Here is a 20,944-nt window from a genome sequence, read left to right on the forward strand (position 1 = left end):
TTTTTCCACATTTTGGGCTTTGCTGTTGAAAGGCTCTGAGAAAAGAGCAGTTAACATTTTTGACATTTGCTTTAGGAAATATGTTTTTTTTTTGTTGTTGTTGTTGTTGGTTTGGTTTGTTTTTGTGTTTTCAGCCAAACCATTTGACAGTAAGTCTCTGAAGAAGAGATCCTTCTTCCATCTCCTATATTTTGTGGAGTGCTTAGTACTATAGTGGGGTAAAAGGAGGGCTATTTGGATACATCATTGAACAAAGACAAAACCTTTTTCCTTCCTAGCATTTAAATTACCATTCCATGGGCAGTAGACAAAAATGAATCATTAAGTTTGTTGGAAATCCTCTAGAAAACAGTAAGAGCATAACAAGCGGATAGGGAGGTGTGGGACCTTGTTGGACAAGGGGGATGTGGGGCTGAATGCCCTGGAAGTCTAAGAGGGCAGAGTAGAGGAGTTGCCAGGATCTGATTTACGTTTAAATGGAGGCACTGCCGCTGCTGTGCAGCGGGTGAAAGGGCAGGGGTGGAAAGCTACTCTGTAACCTGGGAAAGAGATGGTAAAGGATTAGATAGAGGGCAGTGCAGGGAGAGCCAAGGGTGAAGGCCAAGTTTCTATCTCTAGCAGCTAGAACGACTTCATGCAGAGGGTCTCAGAAGGCTTAATCAGAGGCAGAGGCTGATTAGTTACTGCCATTTCCGTTCACTATTCTGTTGGTAAAGGACTACTGAAAACTAGTGCTTTTTGAAGGTTATGTTCATGGCCTTTTGTTTTGGAGGGTTGAATTGTTATATGCTTAAATATTTTCTCTTTTAAATTTTGTAAAATGCTTTCTGTTTTTGCCTCATCTAATGGCATTTTAAAGTACTTTTCATCGGACATTGTGAAAATTTAGAAATTTACAAGTTGTATTTTTAATAACATTTGTTCTTGGCTCCTTGGAATTTTTCAAAACTATAAAAAATTAAAAGTAAAATTATATTCCCTTCATCTAAATTCAGCAGTTAACATTTTTGACATTTGCTTTAGGAAATATGTTTTTTTTGTTGTTGTTGTTGTTGTTGGTTTGGTTTGTTTTTGTGTTTTCAGCCAAACCATTTGACAGTAAGTTGTAGACATCAAGAACACCCATGTGATTATCTAATATAAAGTACATATTCATATTTTATCCTTTTGTTCCCTTCTCCTCCAGGATCCAGTCTAGGATCCCCCATTTTGTTGTTGTGACTCTTGCATTCTTCAATATGTGTGAGTCTCCTGACCTTTACTTTCATCTTTTATGGCATTGACATTTTTAAGGAGATTCCACGCCTGTTATATTATAGAATGTCCCACAGTCTGGATTTGTCTGATCATTTCCTTATGATTAGATTCCAGTGAAATGATGCATATTTAGTTCTACCTTTTAAAGACTTAAAAATTTAAACATAGGAATAGAGAGGGGTTTACAGTCTTCTGTAAATATCACTTCCAGTTACTACCAAGTGGTAGCAAGGGGGGGCCTAATCTTGCCAATGTCCTAAGTTTATTTTATACAGCATTTATTTTGTGTGTTAGATACCATTTTAGCAAAATGGATTTCTTTTATCTTGCTACTATTTTTCATAATAACTTTCTTCCTTTTTTAGCTACAAGGCTTTGGCAGACCAAGTGTATACCATGCTGCTATTGTCATCTTCCTAGAATCCTTTGCGTGGGGCTTGTTGACAACTCCAATGTTAACTGTAAGTATTGCTGAACAGGTCCTTGTTTATGAAAGCAAAACACAGGTTCTTAAGCATGTATCTCCAGGGCCAAATGTTTAGTTCTGTGTTTGAGAGACTCTCTTGATAGCTATTTGAAACAGCTTCTTCCACTGGGTTGTTTCCACTATGTACACAGACTGTGAACTACCTGAGCAGCAAAACGCCTGGGCTGCACTTTAAGTATTCTTGGGTAGCAGGGTCCTCCCACTGACCCAGAATCTTGGAAGTGCTGTGAGTGAACTGTAGGTATTTAGGAATATGCACTAGGGGAAGTTGTTGCAAAGTTTTTTTTTTGTTTTTTTTTTTTTTTCAAGTTCCACATTTTATTAAAGTGTGAAAGTGCAGACAGATTTTTTTTTCCTTTGTAAATACAACATTGCACCTCACTTTCAATTACCTCCAGAGTGGAGGAGACATTGACATTCAGCAGTTCAGTTTCGTGGATGGTCCAGCGGCTCATGCAGGTTTCCCCTGCTATCCAGCATGCCTGTGAGACCTTTCATAAGCTGAAATGGCATAAAGCAAAGAAGCAATTACCATTAATTTATATGGAAATTTTTTGAGGGTTCCCAGACCCCTGAAAAATAACCTCTCAGGCTTTTCTGGTACCTTATGACACATCCTGGTAATGGATACACAAAATAAATGAAGATAAAGCACAGATGTTCACACAGTTCAAAGCTCTGAGGGCTTGGTATGGAGATGCTAAGTGTAGTTCTTGGGGAAGGAGCTCGGTGAGGACACTCTGGCTGCTTAGGGTACATGCTACATCTATACTGACTTGCTACCAAAAAAAATGCTCAACACTATTTTTACTTTTCACCTTTTTTCATAAAAGTGGAAATCGTCTTCTGATTTCTTTCAGTTAGCGAAAACAGGTGCCAATGTACGTCTTTTGTAAAAGCAAACTTGGCATACGGTGAACTTTTATTTTTTTTTCCCCAATTAATTTATTTTCAGAAAAACAGTATTCATTATTTTTTCACCACACCCAGTGCTCCATGCAAGCTGTGCCCTCTATAATACCCACCACCTGGTACCCCAACCTCCCACCCCCCCGCCACTTCAAACCCCTCAGACTGTTTTTCAGAGTCCATAGTCTCTCATGGTTCACCTCCCCTTCCAATTTACCCAAATTCCCTACTACTCTCTAACGCCCCTTGTCCTCCATGCTATTGGTTATGCTCCACAAATGAGTGAAACCATATGATAATTGACTCTCTCTGCTTGACTGATTTCACTCAGCATCATCTCTTCCAGTCCCGTCCATGTTGCTACAAAAGTTGGATATTCGTCCTTTCTGATGGAGGCATAACACTCCATAGTGTATATGGACCACATCTTCCTTATCCATTCATCCGTTGAAGGGCATCTTGGTTCTTTCCATAGTTTGGCGACTGTGGCCATTGCTGCTATAAACATTGGGGTACAGATGGCCCTTCTTTTCACGACATCTGTATCTTTGGGGTAAATACCCAGGAGTGCAATGGCAGGGTCATAGGGAAGCTCTATTTTTAATTTCTTGAGGAATCTCCACACTGTTCTCCAAAGAGGCTGCACCAACTTGCATTCCCACCAACAGTGGAAGAGGGTTCCCCTTTCTCCACATCCTCTCCAACACATGTTGTTTCCTGTTTTGTTAATTTTGGCCATTCTAACTGGTGTAAGGTGATATCTCAATGTGGTTTTAATTTGAATCTCCCTGAGGGCTAATGATGATGAGCATTTTTTCATGTGTCTGATAGCCATTTGTATTTCTTGATTGGAGAAGTGTCTGTTCATATCTTCTGCCCATTTTTTGATGTGTTTGTCTGTTTCGTGTGGGTTGAGTTTGAGGAGTTCATTATAGATCCTGGATATCAACCTTTTGTCTGTACTGTCATTTGCAAATATCTTCTCCCATTCCGTGGGTTGCCTCTTTGTTTTTTTGACTGTTTCCTTTGCTGTGCAGAAGCTTTTGATTTTGATGAAGTCCCAGAAGTCTATTTTCGCTTTTGTTTCCTTTGCCTTTGGAGACGTATCTTGAAAGAAGTTGCTGTGGCTGATATCGAAGAGATTACTGCCTATGTTCTCCTCTAAGATTCTGATAGATTCCTGTCTCACGTTGAGGTCTTTTATCCATTTTGAGTTGATCTTTGTGTACGGTGTAAGAGAATGGTCGAGTTTCATTCTTCTACATATAGCTGTCCAGCTTTCCCAGCACCATTTATTGAAGAGACTGTCTTTTTTCCACTGTATATTTTTTCCTGTTTTGTCGAAGATTAATTGACCATAGAGTTGAGGGTCCATATCAGGGCTCTCTACTCTGTTCCACTGGTCTATGTGTCTGTTTTTATGCCAGTACCATGCTGTCTTGGTGATCACAGCTTTGTAATAAAGCTTGAAATCAGGTAAGGTGATGCCGCCAGCTTTATTTTTGTTTTTCAACGTTTCCTTAGCGATTCGGGGTCTCTTCTGATTCCATACAAATTTTTGGATTATTTGCTCCAGCTCTTTGAAGAATGCCGGTGGAATTTTGATCGGCGCCCCGTTCTCAGTGCCCCAGACGCGCGCCCGACCCACAGCCGCCTCTGAAAAGAGGTGCGCGCAAGCCGGGCACTCCCAGCCCCGGCCAGCGGCAAAATCTCAGTGTGCGATCGCTGCTTGGAACCTCTCTGGCGGTCAGGAGCTCCCAGACAGCCGCCACTGCCTTGGCTTTGGGGACGAGCAAAAGATCCTGCGCCCCCAGGGTCTTTAACTTGGAACCTGCACTGCCAGCGTCCAAGGGGGAATTTATTCAGCTTCTGCACCCAGACTGAGGCTTCTGAGACGGAGATCAGGAAGTGCTCCAGGGTGCACCTTGACTGCACCAGAGTTGATACATCCAGCTACATCTGTTCAGTCTTCTCCCACCAAAATGACTAGGAGGAGGAATGCCCAACAGAAGAAAAATACAGAGGATGGACCTTCTGCAACAGAGCTAACGGCTATCAACATAGACAATATGTCGGAAAGAGAATTCAGGCTAACAATTATCCAGGCAATAGCTAGGTTGGAGAAAGCCATGGATGACCAAACAGAATTGATTAGAGCCGAACTGAAAGCGACCAGACAGGATGTTCACAATGTTAGGGCGGAGCTTAAAGCTACCAGGGAGGAGGTCCACAATGCTCTCAATGAGTTCCAATCCAATCTAAACTCTCTCAAAGCTAGGGTAACTGAGACAGAAGATAGAATTAGTGATCTGGAAGACAAACAGATAGAGAGAAAGGATCAGGAGGAAGCCTGGAACAAACAGCTTAGATCCCACGAAAGCAGAATTAGGGAAATAAGTGATGCCATGAAGCGTTCCAACGTCAGAATTATTGGAATTCCCGAAGGGGAGGAGAAAGAAAGAAGTCTAGAAGATGTCGTGGAACAAGTCCTTCATGAAAACTTTCCGAATCTCGCGAATGAAACCAGCGTTCATGTACTAGAGGCTGAACGGTCTCCACCCAAGATTATACACTCCAAAAAAACATCACGACACCTGATAGTCAAATTGAGAAATTATAATTGTAGGTATAATCTCTTGAAAGCTGCCAGGGCAAAGAGGCTCCTTACTTACAGAGGGAAGCCCATCAGAATAACGTCAGACCTGTCCACAGAGACCTGGCAAGCCAGAAGAGGCTGGCAAGATATATTCAGGGCACTAAATGAGAAGAACATGCAGCCAAGAATACTTTATCCAGCAAGACTGACATTCAAAATGGATGGAGAGATAAAGAGTTTCCAAGACCGGCAAGACTTAAAAGACTATGCAACCACCAAGCCGATACTGCAGGAAATATTAAGGGGGGTTCTATAAAAGAGGAAAAATCCCAAGAATAGCATTGAACAGAAATATAGAGACAGTCTACAGGAAGAAAGACTTCAAAGGTAACTCGATGTCAATAAAAACGTATCTATCAATAATCACTCTCAATGTGAATGGCCTAAATGCACCCATAAAACGGCACAGGGTTGCAGATTGGATAAAACGACAGGACCCATCCATATGCTGTCTACAAGAGACCCATTTTGAACCTAAAGATACACGCAGACTGAAAGTGAAGGGGTGGAGAAGCATCTTTCATGCCAATGGGACTCAAAAGAAGGCTGGGGTAGCGATTCTCATATCAGATAAATTAGACTTCAAACTAAAGACTGTAGTCAGAGATACAGAAGGACACTACATAATCCTTAAAGGGACTATCCACCAAGATGATCTAACAATTGTAAATATCTATGCTCCCAATATGGGAGCAGCCAATTACTTAAGAAAACTGTTAATCAAGATAAAGAGTCATATTGATATGAATACACTAATCGTAGGTGATCTTAACACGCCTCTTTCAGAATTAGACAGATCATCGAAGCAGAAAATCAATAAAGAAACAAGAGCATTGAACGACACATTGGACCAGATGGACCTCATAGATATATACAGAACATTCCACCCTAAAACAGCAGAATACTCATTCTTCTCAAGTGCACACGGTACCTTCTCCAGAATAGACCACATACTGGGTCACAAATCAGGACTCAGCCGATACCAAAAGACTGAGATTATTCCCTGCATATTCTCAGATCACAATGCTTTGAAACTGGAGCTCAATCACAAGGAAAAGTTCCGAAGGAACTCAAACACCTGGAAGCTAAAGACCACCTTGCTTAAGAATGCTTGGATCAACCAGGAGATCAAAGAAGAACTGAAACAATTCATGGAAACCAATGAGAATGAAGACACTTCGGTCCAAAACCTATGGGATACAGCAAAGGCGGTCCTAAGGGGAAAATATATAGCCATCCAAGCCTTGCTCAAAAAAATTGAAAAATCCAGAACACACCAGCTGTCTCTACACCTTAAAGAACTGGAGGATCAACAACAAATCAAACCAACTCCACACATAAGAAGGGAAATCATCAAGATTAGAGCTGAGATCAATGAGGGAGAAACCAGAGATACAGTAGAACGTATCAATGAAACTAGAAGCTGGTTTTTTGAAAGAATCAATAAGATCGATAAGCCACTGGCTACACTAATCCGAAAGAAAAGAGAGAAATCCCAAATTCATAAAATTATGAATGAAAGGGGAGAGATCACAACTAACACCAAGGAAGTAGAAACAATCATCAGAAGTTACTACGAACAGTTATATGCCAATAAGCTTAGCAACCTTGATGAAATGGATGCATTCCTGGAAAAATATAAACTACCAAAATTGAACCAGGAAGAAATCGACAACCTGAATAGACCGATATCTAATAACGAGATTGAAGCAGTGATCATAAATCTCCCAAAAAACAAGAGCCCAGGACCTGACGGATTCCCTGGGGAATTCTACCAAACCTTCCAAGAAGAAATAACACCTATTCTCCTGAAGCTGTTTCAAAAAATTGAAGCAGAAGGAAAACTTCCAGACTCTTTCTATGAAGCCAGCATTACCCTGATCCCCAAACCAGGCAAGGACCATACCAAAAAGGAGAATTTCAGACCAATATCACTGATGAATATGGATGCTAAGATTCTCAACAAGATCCTAGCCAACAGGATCCAACAACACATTAAAAAGATTATCCACCATGATCAGGTGGGATTCATCCCTGGGCTACAAGGATGGTTCAACATTCGTAAATCAATCAATGTGATACAACAAATTAATAGGAGAAGAGAGAAGAACCACATGGTCCTCTCAATTGATGCAGAAAAAGCATTTGACAAAATCCAACATCCGTTCCTGATTAAAACGCTTCAAAGTATAGGGATAGAGGGAACATTCCTGAACCTCATCAAATCTATCTATGAAAGACCCACAGCAAATATCATCCTCAATGGGAAAAAGCTTGCAGCCTTCCCGTTGAGATCAGGAACAAGACAAGGATGCCCACTTTCACCACTCTTGTTCAACATAGTATTAGAAGTCCTAGCAACAGCAATCAGACAACAGAGAGAAATAAAAGGTATCCAAATTGGTAATGAAGAAGTCAAACTCTCTCTCTTCGCAGATGACATGATTCTTTATATGGAAAACCCAAAAGACTCCACCCCCAAACTACTAGAACTCATACAGCAATTCAGCAGCGTGGCAGGATACAAAGTCAATGTGCAGAAATCAGTGGCTTTCTTATACACTAACAAGGAAAATACAGAAAGGGAAATTAGAGAATCGATTCCATTTACTATAGCACCAAGAACCATAAGATACCTGGGAATAAACCTAACTAAAGAGGTAAAGGATCTATACTTGAGGAACTATAGAACACTCATGAAAGAAATTGAAGAAGACACAAAAAGATGGAAGACCATTCCATGCTCTTGGATCGGAAGAATAAACATCGTTAAAATGTCTATACTGCCTAGAGCAATCTATACTTTTAATGCCATTCCGATCGAAATTCCACCGGCATTGTTGCAAAGTTTTGTTGAACTTTGTAACTTACTTTGTGTGGATGTAATGGCCTTTGACCAAGTAATAGATTGGTAAGTACCTTGTAACAGTGAGAGTGATCATTGTTAAGAATGTTTAGATTTCCATATTTGGTAGCTGACTTACCTATAGCGACTTTTTGCTGAGGCTGCACTGAATTTCTTAGCAAGAACCTCGATGTTTGATATATGTTGTGGTTAGAGGAAGGGAGATGTGTAAGAAAGGATTGGCATGTAGATTTTGGGTGCTTAATTACTATTTTATTTTGTTTTTTTAAATATTTTATTTATTTGAATGAGAAAGTGCATCTATACATGCGTACATGAGCAGGTGGAGGAGCAGAGGGAAAGAGAGAATTCCAAGCAAATTCTATGCTGAGGACAGAGCCCCAGACAGGGCTCAATTTCAGGACCTTGAGATCACAGCCTGAGCCAAAATCAAGAATCAGACACTTACTCGACTGAGCCACCCAGGCACACCCCAATCACTAACAATTATACTAAAGATATTTTTAAATTGAAGAAAAAGATCCTTTTTATATTTCAGTTGTCTTAAATTGTTCTTTAAAAATCATTGGTGGTTAACTCTTCCCAATCACCATGTTGCCATGCCAGAGAATCCCTTTGGATACAGATGAACTCTGTTTCAAAATTAGCTTTCGAAAATAGAGTACTTTAAAGAGGCTGTTAGCCTCACATTAGACTTCGCTATTTTTATTCTTCTGGTGCATTAAAAATGAAATTTGATTAATTAAAGTGACAGCTTGAATGGAATAGTCAAAAGATTACCTGTGTTTTTAAACCTCTGTTTTGTTCTTTCTCATTACACTACCTTTTCCTTCCTAATGCTTTACTACAGAGGATAACTGGTTATTAGTTAGTGGGGTAAGTGGTCCCCATTTTAAGTTGACAAGCCTGCTATGTTCACCACTGTTTGGACTGCCTATGACACACTAAGTGCTGAGGAGATATTTTCTTTGAATAATAGGAATATGCATTGTAGGCTCACATGTGTGTCCTTGAGGGACTTCTTTGAGATGTATTTTCAGTATGAGTATAGACATACCAGGCTACTTATTGTAAGGAAATAAGTTATTTAATTTTTAGTCTTAGCTCTCTGACTCTGTCCATGTCCGTCCCCCGTGTATATTCCCCTCACACCCCTGCCCCCGCTTATGTGTTAAGCGTCCTTTTTTTTAAAAAAAAATTATTTATGCTGAGTGAAATAAGTCAAGCAGAGAGAGTCAATTATCATATGGTTTCACTCATTTGTGGAGCATAACCAATAGCATGGAGGACAAGGGGCGTTAGAGAGGAGTAGGGAATTTGGGTAAATTGGAAGGGGAGGTGAACCATGAGAGACTATGGACTCTGAAAAACAGTCTGAGGGGTTTGAAGTGGCGGGGGGGTGGGAGGTTGGGGTACCAGGTGGTGGGTATTATAGAGGGCACAGCTTGCATGGAGCACTGGGTGTGGTGAAAAAATAATGAATACTGTTTTTCTGAAAATAAATAAATTGGGAAAAAAATTTTTTTTGAAAATAAAGTTTGATTAATTTTCTAAAAAAAAATTATTTCTATTTATTTATTTATTTTTTAATTTGACAGAGAGAAGGAGATCACAAGCAGGCAGAGAGGCAGGCAGAGAGAGAGAGGGAAACAGGCTCCTTGCTGAGCAGAGAGCCCAGTGCGGGCCTCGATCCCAGGACCCTGTGAACATGACCTGAGCCGAAGGTAGAGGATTAACCCACTGAGCCACCCAGGTGCCCTGTTAAGCGTTTAAATAGTATTTTTCTAAGGCAACCAGAAATCTCCTATAGTGGTTCAGCAGGTTTCTCAATATGGAGTTAATCCTATAATCATTCTCTGGTAAGAATTCAAAGTGAAGTGAAGAACAACTTAATGTTTTTGAGGCCTTGTTAGAAATTCTAAAACCACTTTCCAGACATTTAAAATCTTTGGGGACCTTTTTGGCCCTAGACCAGATTGTCAGATCTCTTTTAGATTTAATTAATTAATTAATTTTCGTATACATCCAAAGACTGATACTGCCCAATGCAGATAATTTTCCTAGGGGTTCTTTGTCCTCATTAGACCCTCGAATGCAGCCTTAGAAACCAAATAAAATGCTGCTTTATTTCCTCTTTGCAGTTTCTGAGCAGTTTTGCTGCTTGCAAAGATTTGGTTAAAATAAACATGTGTGAGGAGTACAGGGTTGCTGGCATCACTCTGACACACTATATTGTCATAGAAGAAGTGTTGCTGAGTTAATAGGCGGGTTCTTTCTCTTTTTTTTCTGAGCTCTTGGTGTTGCTAAATTAAGCTAAATGTCCTTTACTGTACTATCTCACTTAGCCTTTACACTATAGTTTGCTACCTGTGTTTCTGTTCTGGTGGGGGTGGTTCCTTCCTAAACTATGGGAAGAGTCCCATATTTTAAAGAAAAAAGATAATCTCTGGCATATCCCCTCTACTTTCTCCCTTTTCTGGTTGGACAGAGAACTGATAATGTTAGGTTTTTTGATAAGGAAAGGATAAAATTAGGGTTTATTTCATTACAGCAGGAGTTCATTTATCCTCGTCTTTTATGTTGGGGTTTACTATTGTCATGTAAGTAGTTCTTGGCATCCTGCATCTATCATCCACTTTGGTGTAACTATTAGAATGATGGTTCATGTGTGGGTTTTTTCCATGCTATAACTAGTGGACAGCACTCTGTCCTGTTCCCTTCAGGTGAGAAAAACAGCCTGATAAGGATTTGGAGATACAGAACAGTACCTGCATATTCATATGTTGTCCAGTCTGACTGTCTGCGTCCTAGCACTCAGTAGAAGTCGTCTGTTTGAAGTAGTATATGGAATTGGAGACTTTCCAAGATGGCCGAGAAGTGGGAGACCTTAGTTTTGTCTGGTCCCAGGAATTCAGCTAGATTGCTGTCAAATCATTCTGAATACCTGTGAACTCATCCTGAGATCTAAGAAAAGAATTGCTCCAGTTCTACAAATAGAAAAGTGATCACATTCTGCAAGAATGACAAGATGGAAAAGCTCACCTCAAAAAAGAAAAAGAGACAGTACTGACAGCCAGAGACCTAATCAGTATGGATATAAGTAAGATGTCAGAACTAGAATGTGGAATAATGATTATAGAGATACTAGCTGGCTCGAAAAAAGCCTAGAAGACGCTAGAGAATCCCTCTCTGGAGAAATGAATGAACTAACATCTAATCAAGGTGAAATAAAAAAGGCTATTAATGAGATGCAATTAAAAAAAATGGTAGCGGGGCGCCTGGGTGTCTCAGTGGGTTAAGCCACTCCCTTCGGCTCAGGTCATGGTCTCGGGGTCCTGGGATCGAGCCCCGAATCGGGCTCTCTGCTCAGCGGGGAGCTTGCTTCCTCCTCTCTCTCTGCCTGCCTCTATGCCTGCTTGTGATCTCCATCTGTCAAATAAATAAATAAAATCTTTAAAAAAAATGGTGGCTCTAACTGCTAGGTTAAATGAGGCAGATGGCTGCCATTCCCATTGGAAATACGGACTTTAGCCCTGCTTATAGTCCTCCCTATCCCATTGCTGCTTTTCTAAGTAGGTCTTAGTTCGCATTCCAGGGCTTGGGGCTTTTACACAGCCAGGGTGCCAAGACTGGTGGCAGGTTCCCAGTCAGCCCCTGAATGCTTGGTGCTTAGCTGGCCAGGGTATTCATGGGGATGGGTAAGGTTTAATTTTCTATTATGCTGGTACACAAAACCATTTGTGTTTTTACCCTGTGTCTAGTGATTTTGATAAATTCAGTTACTAATCCTAAATGTTCATCAACAGGTTTTTACATACACATTCATATATTTTGTGAATGACAGTTTTTAGCTCCTCCCAGTTCTTTTTTATTTTTCTTATTGCACTGCTGTGACATCCAGTACAGTGTTGACTAGAAGCAGTCACTGTAGGCACCCTTATTTCATAGATGACCTCTGGTGGAAAGTGATCTGAAATTTAAAATTCACCACTAAGCATGTTATTTGCTATAGATTTGTTTTTGCCGATATTCTTTTTCAGAGAAAGGAAGTTCCCTTCTTCCTGCTTCACTTACAGTTATCCTAAATAGGTATTAAATTTTATCAAATGAATTTTCTGCATACAACCAGATAACAACTAGATTTTTCTATTATTTGAGTAATGTGGTCAATTATATTGATTTTTTTAAAAAGATTTTGTTTATTTATTTGACAGACACAGATCACGTAGGCAGAGAGGCAGGCAGAGAGAAAGGGGGAAGCAGGCTACCTGCTGAGCAGAGAGCCTGATGTGGGGCTCCATCCGAGGACCCCGGGATCATGACCTGAGTCAAAGGAAGAGGCTTTAACCCACTGAGCCACCCAGGTGCCCCATATTGATTTTTTTTTAATTAAAAGATTTTACTTATTAGAGCTTGAAAAAGAAAGATTACAGGAAGGGGCAGGTAGAGGGAGAAGCAGACTTCTCCCGCTGAGCAGGGAGCCCAATGCAGAACCTGATCCCAGGAGTCTGGGTTCATGACCCAAACTGAAAGCAGGTTAGAAAGGTATTATGGAATTTGATGTACTGTACAACTTTCTGTGATAGTAAATAGGTTAAAAAAATTACCTATGTGTAAAAAATATATATATATGAACCGGAATAGTGGGAACGAGTGAACAATAAAAGTTTTCCTATGAAGTAGTGGTTGTTCACTTGTAGTCCTTTTTTTTTCCCCTTTTTTTGGTTTGTTTTCTGGGGGAGGAGCCTGCCATGTGGGTTGTCAGTCAATGATGTTTCCTGAGTTAAGTCCTCCCACCCCCCTCAAGGGGGTGGGCTCTGAGGAAACTGGCTTTTTTTTCAGGCTTTTGTTCTCTGGCGGTTTTTATGCTTGTTCACTTTTTTTTTCCTCTCACTTTGACCACCTTTGATGGTTTTTGTAGTATTGGAGGAAATCAAACCGCACCCTGATCTCCCTCTCAGAGAGAAGCCTCAGTCTGACTGCAGAACCTGAATTACTTCCCCCTTGGCTGCGGGCAGAGCAGGTTCCAAGTTGCAGACCCTGGGGGCACAGGATCTTTTGCTCGTACCCAAAGCCAAGGCAGTGGTGGCTTTCTGGGAGCTCCCGACTACCAGAGAGGTTCCAAGCAGCATTCGCACACTGAGATTTTGCCGCCGGCCCGGGCTGGGAGTGCCCGGCTTGCGCGCACCTCTTTTCAGAGGCGGCTATGGGTCGGGCGCGCGTCTGGGGCACTGAGAACGGGGCGCTGGTCCGTAAGCCCCAGGCTGGGCTTTTGCACACCTCTGTCAGGGGAAGAGTTTTGAGCGTGCAGCTTAGGCTTTGAAACAATGGCGCGGGTCAAAGAGCGCCAGCCGGGCCTTTGTAACTCATGGGAGCATGAGGGACGTGCGCGCATATCTCGAGCTTTGTGGTAGGGCTAGCGTGCGTTCTGCTGACTGGCGCAGCTCCCATCCCCTCACAGGAGCCAGAACCCACGCATTCTCAGGCGTGCTGGTGGCTTAGGGTTCACAAGAAGCTGGTTTCTCCGCCGCACTCTCTCTACCTCAGCTCCAGGGAGGCTGTCCTGCGACTGGGGACTTAAGTCCCTGTCCCTAGCCACCCCGATCCCCACAATTTCCCCCCCGTAATCCTTTGCTCTTTTGGAGTGCTTTCAACCAGTCTCTAAGTTACTGCTGGTCCCCAGATGCAGGGCACTCTCGCTTGTATTGGGGTATTACTTTCCCACCGGTCGCCACTGGTGGCTCCCTCCCCCTTTTGTTTATCTTCCAATATCAGTCCGCCTTCCCACTCTGCTTTACCTGCCCACTGGCATCTTCTGCCCCTATAGAGATCCAGACGTGTATAATTCTGATCTCAGGCTGATTTCATGGGTGATCGGAGTTCTTTGGTAGGTAATCAGCTCACTTTGGGGTACAGGCTGAAAAGGCGCCTCTTCCTAGTTCCCCGCCATCTTGTCCCACCAAGTTATTGCAATCTTAATCACTATATTTCCTGTGCTCATAAGCTATTGTAAGTATATTGTCTTAATTTCTAAACATTTGGGGACTTTTCTAAGTTGTATTATCAGAAATCATATTATGAATTATTTTAGTTCTTTGAAATTTATTGAAGCCTGTTTGGTATACTCATATAGGGTTAATTCTGGTAAATTTTCCATGTGATCTGCTAAGAATTAAATATTCCCTGGAGTAGTATTCTCTACAAGGTAAGTATGTTAAATTTGTTAATTTTGTTTGATGTATTTTGTATATTCACTGGTATCATTTGTCTACCTGTTCTGGCATCTTGGAAGAGAGATGTATTTCTCTCCTACTTTTTACATTGTTGTGCAGCTAAATTCTGTATTTTTTTTTAAACACTGCAGTACATTGTAATGTTTTGTACAGTCACTATTTATCCTGGAGTTACACATTCCGATGTTCTTCCTTTTTCTGTATTTCTGTGCTTTTTCCAGTAATCAGTTCTTTAAGACATTTTTTTTTACCTGTTTTGCTTTGGTGCAGGCCCCTGTGCAACACATTGTTTTTAATATATGTAGCATTTTTTTAAAATCTATTGGAGGACACTTACACTTATTTTAAAACTTTCTTCTGGTTCCTATCATAGTTTGGTTATTTGGCAGTAGGGTAGATTGTCTTTTCCTATTTGTGCCTTTTAATGATTTTTAGATTTGTTATTGAATTTTACATGCTTATATTTACAGATGAGGGGGTAGATCAGAGATTGTGAAAACAAGTATCTTCTGGGGCCAGGCAAGTAATATAAATGTCAGAAGTGGGGTGGAATATGTGCTGCTTTGGCCACAGCAGCCACTGTCTGCTTACTCAGCTAATCAGTGATGTAGCACTTCAAGCCCCATGTTTTCAAATCTTCTGACTTCTTGTGACATGCTAGAAAACCATATGGTATATGACTTTTTCCTGAAAATTTTCACACTGACAGTTACTGCACTTTAGGAAACACAAAGACAAATCAGAAAGAATATCAGCTTGCGAGTTTGCCACCCGTGCTCTAGACACCTGTGGTAGTTGAAGTATTGTTCTCCAGCCCAGGTGGAAGGCCCTGTTCCTCAGAACTGAATGCAGGCATTGCTTGTAGGAGCTCCTGATTTCTGACAGTGTGGTTGTTCAGAGAGCCCTCTATAATGAAGTAGTTTATTATGTGATCGTAGGGCTTTTTGCTACTCTTGGCAGACCTAAGGGACCTGGGGCATTATTATTTTTTAATTCTACCCATTTGGTTCTGCAGGTAACCCATTTAGTAGTCTCAGTTCAGAGAACTCTGCTGTTTGATTCTTATGTTGGGCTCTCCTAGGGAGCATTGCAGCTTTGAGAGCAAGATACAGGAACTCATTTTATAACCTTTTAAAAACCTGTTGAACAATGGCTGTTTTTCCTCCTCCTCCAGTTCTGGGTCTTGTTTTTGTCTTGGTTTGGTTTGGGTTTTTTTCCTGGACTCTGGAAAATTTATGTTTTCAAAGATCTTTTTTTCCCTCCCACCTTCACATGTTATTGTTACTTGAGCTCTTTCAGGGTTTCCTGTCTGCTGTGTGTCATCCACTATTCCTAGCTTCCCAGGAATACTGTAAATGTAGTTTCCTAGAAGTGGAATTTTAGGTAAAAGTGCAGAATTACAGCTGTGCGTATATAATGTGTAAGCAAATACATACATACATATATGTCTCCGTGATTACATACATTCGGTTATATGCTTCATTGTACCAGAAGTCAGTTCAACCCTCTAAACTTGCAGTTATTAGGAAATACCATTATAGAGGTGCCTGGGTGGCTCAGGTCATTATCCCAGGGTCCTGGGATTGAGCCCCACCTCAGGCTCCCTCCTTAGTTGGGAGTCTGCTTCTCCCTCTCCCTCTGCTGCTTCCCCTGTTTCTGCTTTCTTTCTGTCAAGTAAATAAATAAAATCTTAAAAAAAACATTATATTTAATGCTTCCAGTAGTCTTGAAGAATAAAGGCAATTTCTTCCTTAAGTTTTATTTTATATAGGAAGAAGTTAAAAATGAAAGCTTTGATTTTATCAGAAATGTTTAATATACTTCTTATTGTTAGATTTAATTTATTATGGTAACAGTTACTGTCTTTTGTAGTTAAATTATATACTGTATTTAATTTTTTTAAATTTATCATAAAATGGGTAGAATATTACCTTTTTTTAAAGATTTTATTTATTTATTTGACAGAGATCAGAGGCAGGCAGAGAGAAAGGGGAAGCAGGCTTCCTGCTAAGCAGAGAGCCCGATGTGGGGCTCAATCCCAGGACCCTGAGATCATGACCAAGACGAAGGCAGAGGTTTTAACCCACTGAGCCACCCAGGTGCCCCTCGTTTTCCCTTATAGCTGCTTTATTTTATGAAGGCTTATCTTATTTTTATTGACTTTTGTTTTACTTCCTTATCCAGTAAGATTTAACCGCTATCTTCTCCACTTTCCCTCCAATTAGAAAAAAGCAGAAGAGGTTTGAAAAGCACTGATTGAAAATTCTTAGAGGAACTTCCTGCATCGTCTCTCACATAGCCAGATATCCCATCAGATCTTTGTAGTTTACCCTTCAGCCCAATAAATGCATACTCCATTGTTCATATATGGATACAGTTTTGCCAAATTTAAGTGGCTGTGTTCTGTTTCTGCTGCGTCATCTGCACAAGTGAATGCATGTTCTGGTCCTTTTGAGTGTAGTGTTGTTTTTTTTTTTTTTTTTTTTTTTAGATATGCTTTATATTTTTATTTTTCCCAATTTATTTATTTTCAGAAAAACAGTATTCATTATTTTTTCACCACACCCAGTGCTCCATGCAAGCTGTGCCCTCTATAATACCCACCACCTGGTACCCCAACCTCCCACCCCCCCGCCACTTCAAACCCCTCAGACAGTTTTTCAGAGTCCATAGTCTCTCATGGTTCACCTCCCCTTCCAATTTACCCAAATTCCCTACTACTCTCTAACGCCCCTTGTCCTCCATGCTATTGGTTTTGCTCCACAAATGAGTAAAACCATATGATAATTGACTCTCTCTGCTTGACTGATTTCACTCAGCATCATCTCTTCCAGTCCCGTCCATGTTGCTACAAAAGTTGGATATTCGTCCTTTCTGATGGAGGCATAATACTCCATAGTGTATATGGACCACATCTTCCTTATCCATTCATCCGTTGAAGGGCATCTTGGTTCTTTCCATAGTTTGGCGACTGTGGCCATTGCTGCTATAAACATTGGGGTACAGATGGCCCTTCTTTTCACGACATCTGTATCTTTGGGGTAAATACCCAGGAGTGCAATTGCAGGGTCGTAGGGAAGCTCTATTTTTAATTTCTTGAGGAATCTCCACACTGTTCTCCAAAGAGGCTGCACCAACTTGCATTCCCACCAACAGTGGAAGAGGGTTCCCCTTTCTCCACATCCTCTCCAACACATGTTGTTTCCTGTTTTGTTAATTTTGGCCATTCTAACTGGTGTAAGGTGATATCTCAATGTGGTTTTAATTTGAATCTCCCTGAGGGCTAATGATGATGAGCATTTTTTCATGTGTCTGATAGCCATTTGTATTTCTTGATTGGAGAAGTGTCTGTTCATATCTTCTGCCCATTTTTTGATGTATTTGTCTGTTTCGTGTGGGTTGAGTTTGAGGAGTTCATTATAGATCCTGGATATCAACCTTTTGTCTGTACTGTCATTTGCAAATATCTTCTCCCATTCCGTGGGTTGCCTCTTTGTTTTTTTGACTGTTTCCTTTGCTGTGCAGAAGCTTTTGATTTTGATGAAGTCCCAGAAGTCTATTTTCGCTTTTGTTTCCTTTGCCTTTGGAGACGTATCTTGAAAGAAGTTGCTGTGGCTGATATCGAAGAGATTACTGCCTATGTTCTCCTCTAAGATTCTGATAGATTCCTGTCTCACGTTGAGGTCTTTTATCCATTTTGAGTTGATCTTTGTGTACGGTGTAAGAGAATTGTCGAGTTTCATTCTTCTACATATAGCTGTCCAGTTTTCCCAGCACCATTTATTGAAGAGACTGTCTTTTTTCCACTGTATATTTTTTCCTGTTTTGTCGAAGATTAATTGACCATAGAGTTGAGGGTCCATATCAGGGCTCTCTACTCTGTTCCACTGGTCTATGTGTCTGTTTTTATGCCAGTACCATGCTGTCTTGGTGATCACAGCTTTGTAATAAAGCTTGAAATCAGGTAAGGTGATGCCGCCAGCTTTATTTTTGTTTTTCAACGTTTCCTTAGCGATTCGGGGTCTCTTCTGATTCCATACAAATTTTTGGATTATTTGCTCCAGCTCTTTGAAGAATGCCGGTGGAATTTTGATCGGAATGGCATTAAAAGTATAGATTGCTCTAGGCAGTATAGACATTTTAACGATGTTTATTCTTCCGATCCAAGAGCATGGAATGGTCTTCCATCTTTTTGTGTCTTCTTCAATTTCTTTCATGAGTGTTCTATAGTTCCTCAAGTATAGATCCTTTACCTCTTTAGTTAGGTTTATTCCCAGGTATCTTATGGTTCTTGGTGCTATAGTAAATGGAATCGATTCTCTAATTTCCCTTTCTGTATTTTCCTTGTTAGTGTATAAGAAAGCCACTGATTTCTGCACATTGACTTTGTATCCTGCCACGCTGCTGAATTGCTGTATGAGTTCTAGTAGTTTGGGGGTGGAGTCTTTTGGGTTTTCCATATAAAGAATCATGTCATCTGCGAAGAGAGAGAGTTTGACTTCTTCATTACCAATTTGGATACCTTTTATTTCTCTCTGTTGTCTGATTGCTGTTGCTAGGACTTCTAATACTATGTTGAACAAGAGTGGTGAAAGTGGGCATCCTTGTCTTGTTCCTGATCTCAACGGGAAGGCTGCAAGCTTTTTCCCATTGAGGATGATATTTGCTGTGGGTCTTTCATAGATAGATTTGATGAGGTTCAGGAATGTTCCCTCTATCCCTATACTTTGAAGCGTTTTAATCAGGAACGGATGTTGGATTTTGTCAAATGCTTTTTCTGCATCAATTGAGAGGACCATGTGGTTCTTCTCTCTTCTCCTATTAATTTGTTGTATCACATTGATTGATTTACGAATGTTGAACCATCCTTGTAGCCCAGGGATGAATCCCACCTGATCATGGTGGATAATCTTTTTAATGTGTTGTTGGATCCTGTTGGCTAGGATCTTGTTGAGAATCTTAGCATCCATATTCATCAGTGATATTGGTCTGAAATTCTCCTTTTTGGTATGGTCCTTGCCTGGTTTGGGGATCAGGGTAATGCTGGCTTCATAGAAAGAGTCTGGAAGTTTTCCTTCTGCTTCAATTTTTTGAAACAGCTTCAGGAGAATAGGTGTTATTTCTTCTTGGAAGGTTTGGTAGAATTCCCCAGGGAATCCGTCAGGTCCTGGGCTCTTGTTTTTTGGGAGATTTTTGATCACTGCTTCAATCTCGTTATTAGATATCGGTCTATTCAGGTTGTCGAATTCTTCCTGGTTCAATTTTGGTAGTTTATATTTTTCCAGGAATGCATCCATTTCATCAAGGTTGCTAAGCTTGTTGGCATATAACTGTTCGTAGTAACTTCTGATGATTGTTTCTACTTCCTTGGTTTTAGTTGTGATCTCTCCCCTTTCATTCATAATTTTATGAATTTGGGATTTCTCTCTTTTCTTTCGGATTAGTGTAGCCAGTGGCTTATCGATCTTATTGATTCTTTCAAAAAACCAGCTTCTAGTTTCATTGATACGTTCTACTGTATCTCTGGTTTCTCCCTCATTGATCTCAGCTCTAATCTTGATGATTTCCCTTCTTATGTGTGGAGTTGGTTTGATTTGTTGTTGATCCTCCAGTTCTTTAAGGTGTAGAGACAGCTGGTGTGTTCTGGATTTTTCAATTTTTTTGAGCAAGGCTTGGATGGCTATATATTTTCCCCTTAGGACCGCCTTTGCTGTATCCCATAGGTTTTGGACCGAAGTGTCTTCATTCTCATTGGTTTCCATGAATTGTTTCAGTTCTTCTTTGATCTCCTGGTTGATCCAAGCATTCTTAAGCAAGGTGGTCTTTAGCTTCCAGGTGTTTGAGTTCCTTCGGAACTTTTCCTTGTGATTGAGCTCCAGTTTCAAAGCATTGTGATCTGAGAATATGCAGGGAATAATCTCAGTCTTTTGGTATCGGCTGAGTCCTGATTTGTGACCCAGTATGTGGTCTATTCTGGAGAAGGTTCCGTGTGCACTTGAGAAGAATGAGTATTCTGTTGTTTTAGGGTGGAATGTTCTGTATATATCTGAGGTCCATCTGGTCCAATGTGTTGTTCAATGCTCTTGTTTCTTTATTGATTTTCTGCTTCGATGATCTGTCTAATTCTGAAAGAGGCGTGTTAAGATCACCTACGATTAGTGTATTCATATCAATATGACTCTTTATCTTGATTAACAGTTTTCTTAAGTAATTGGCTGCTCCCATATTGGGAGCATAGATATTTACAATTGTTAGATCATCTTGGTGGATAGTCCCTTTAAGGATTATGTAGTGTCCTTCTGTATCTCTGACTACAGTCTTTAGTTTGAAGTCTAATTTATCTGATATGAGAATCGCTACCCCAGCCTTCTTTTGAGTCCCATTGGCATGAAAGATGCTTCTCCACCCCTTCACTTTCAGTCTGCGTGTATCTTTAGGTTCAAAATGGGTCTCTTGTAGACAGCATATGGATGGGTCCTGTCGTTTTATCCAGTCTGCAACCCTGTGCCGTTTTATGGGTGCATTGAGGCCATTCA

General features: G+C 40.6%; 1 long non-coding RNA gene across 1 annotated transcript in view; it reads left to right on the forward strand.

The window, feature by feature from the left end:
• Positions 1–1,685: 1,685 nt before the first annotated feature.
• Positions 1,686–20,944, forward strand: part of LOC122908963 — a 43,522-nt gene continuing 24,263 nt past the window's right edge. Inside the window, exon 1 of the long non-coding RNA XR_006385055.1 lies at positions 1,686–1,718. This is a non-coding gene — a long non-coding RNA (uncharacterized LOC122908963). The remainder of the gene's footprint in view (positions 1,719–20,944) is intronic.

Source organism: Neovison vison, chromosome 6 (genome assembly GCF_020171115.1).
Source record: "Neovison vison isolate M4711 chromosome 6, ASM_NN_V1, whole genome shotgun sequence".
Taxonomy (NCBI): domain Eukaryota; kingdom Metazoa; phylum Chordata; class Mammalia; order Carnivora; family Mustelidae; genus Neogale; species Neogale vison.